The sequence below is a fragment of the Octodon degus genome, unplaced genomic scaffold (assembly GCF_000260255.1).
Source record: "Octodon degus isolate 3935 unplaced genomic scaffold, OctDeg1.0 scaffold00064, whole genome shotgun sequence".
Classification (NCBI taxonomy): domain Eukaryota; kingdom Metazoa; phylum Chordata; class Mammalia; order Rodentia; family Octodontidae; genus Octodon; species Octodon degus.
This window is the reverse complement of record NW_004524640.1, coordinates 2,323,642-2,325,902: the sequence shown is the minus strand read 5'-3', so window position 1 is coordinate 2,325,902 and position 2,261 is coordinate 2,323,642. Positions and strand designations below refer to the sequence as shown.

Genomic DNA, 2,261 nt, shown 5'->3' with positions numbered 1-2,261 from the left:
CCTCCTCCTCCTCCTCCTTCTTTTTTTGCAGAACCGGGGATTGAATTCAGGCCCTGCACTTGCCAGGGAAGCACTTATTCTACTGAGCCATCTTCCTGGCCTCCCTTGTGTTTTTCCTATGGAAAAAGATTGCTCAGGTCTTTTGGGGGAGGTGTTGAGCCTAGGTCTTCACCCTGAGCTACATACATACCCCTTTTTAAATGGGGGTGGGGGTGGTCAACAGGGTCTCACTAACTTGTCCAAGGGGTGAGCTTGAACTTGTGATTTACCTGCCTCTGCTTCCTACCGTGCCTGCCTGTTTGAGTTGTTAGTGTTCATCGGTGTTACCCAAGTTGTTTGAAGGAAGCCAGGTAGCGAAGTAGAGACCCAGAGTTCACAGGCTTAGTAGCATTGTAGTTTTTCTGTGGAGTAACTGAGGAGTGTGAATCAAAAGCTTATCATCTCACCCAGTCATTCCATGTCTAAGTGTTCATCTTAAGGTAATAGTTGAGCCAATGTTCAATGTTATGCAGTGGATCAACAGCAGCAGGGGGAATCTTTCTGCGTGGAATAGATTAATGAGGGCAACCTCATTGAAAAAAGGCCTTCAAGAGGCTTTTGTCTGATGCTTTACATAAAATTAAGCCAACTCTGATCTTCATATCAAAGAAGAAAAACAGAGTGGGCTAATACCGGCTCCTTCCACTGCTTCACCTACCTTCCTGGTTGTTCCACAATTCAAAGATGAGCAGAATAGTGTTGCTTGTCATAGTGAAAGATTTCCATTAATTGGATAAATTAGGAGCCATCCATATAGCTGGACATATGCTGATGCCATGATGGGAAGATGTTCATTCTAAATTGATAAGTGAACATGCAACAGTATGGAGAAGATGATTCTGTTTTGATTAGAAAACAAACACAAGAGGCCTCAGCAACAAAGGGCTGGGAAATCACAGTGACTGATAGCTGATGTATAACTTAGGGTCATTCTGGATAGAAATTAGGGAGATTCTTTAAAAATCCTTTGGGATTTTCTTTCTCATTTATAACCCTTTTTTTAAAAAAAAAATCTAATTGTTTTATGAAAGAATTTATTTTATTTGAAACTGGCAAGAGAAAGAGAATCTTTCCAGATCTTTGGTTGGAAGTTCTCTAAAACATATACAGTCTTGCATTTTTTCTGAATAGTTCATGAATAGTTTAAGATTTAAACTCACCTCTGATCCCGTCTTTGAATAATTGTAAGTAGGGATGGCCCTGCCTGGTTCTAGAGTGGAATATGCAAACTGCCTGTTACTAATGCAGGTGAACTTTTCAGATGGATTTTGTTATGTTATTACTATTTTGAAAAATCATTTGAATGAATGCCAACATTTTAAAACCATGAGATTTCACATTAAAATTTGGAATTTTAGTATCACTTGGAAAAAAAATATCAAGTAGATATCCATACCCAAGAAGGTAAGAGCAGCTCCTGATCCATCTGCTACAACCCATAGCATTCCTTATATTCCTTATTGCCTGTCTTTTATTTATCTTATCTGCCTGACTCATGCAAACATTTAATTTTTCATTTCCTATGTGCTAGATTCTAAAAATAAATCCAGTGAGGTCACTTGTGTATCATTCATTAATTTCCTTAACTTTTATATTGGTTGTCTGAAAGAGTAGACAAATGTTCTCCCTTTGCCTACACAGGTTCCTGGAATTTCTCTCATTGGCCACAGGGATACATATGGGTTCAATAAAACAATCACTCAATCAACAGATAACCTCCTTGTACCTACTATGGTAGACTCTGACAACCTTAGAAGTTGTAAGTTTCTTTCTTTTTGTGAGATCTGTCTCTTTCCTATTACTATAATGAAATACCCCAGGCAGGTTAACTTTGTAAAGAAAAGGAGATCATTTAGCTCAAGATAATTTAGAAGATAATTTAGCTTAGAAGTTAATGAATCTCTAGTCTTAGAGTTGACCCAACTGGTGATACAGTTGGCTGTATCACCTGTGTAGCGGGAGTGAAAGTGGGAGTAAGAGATTGCCTCATAAGACAGGAAGTCAGACAGAGACTGAAGGGCTACATTACATTCCAAAGGTAGTAATCCCAGTTGACCTAAGACTGTCCCACTGGACCTGCCTTTTAAAGGTTCAACCTGCCAACATCTCCACTCAAAGGACCAAGTCTCTAATACATGAATGCCTGATGGATACCTTTTTTTTTTTTTTTTTTTTTTTGACCCTAGCCTTCTTTTTTTTTTTTTTCTTTTCAAAGTTTTATT

General features: G+C 38.4%; 1 protein-coding gene across 1 annotated transcript in view; it reads left to right on the top strand.

Annotated features, from left to right (window-relative positions):
- St8sia1 (ST8 alpha-N-acetyl-neuraminide alpha-2,8-sialyltransferase 1) overlaps nucleotides 1-2,261 on the top strand; it is a 154,475-nt gene that overhangs the window by 81,075 nt on the left and 71,139 nt on the right. The gene's annotated exons all lie outside the window — the stretch shown is intronic.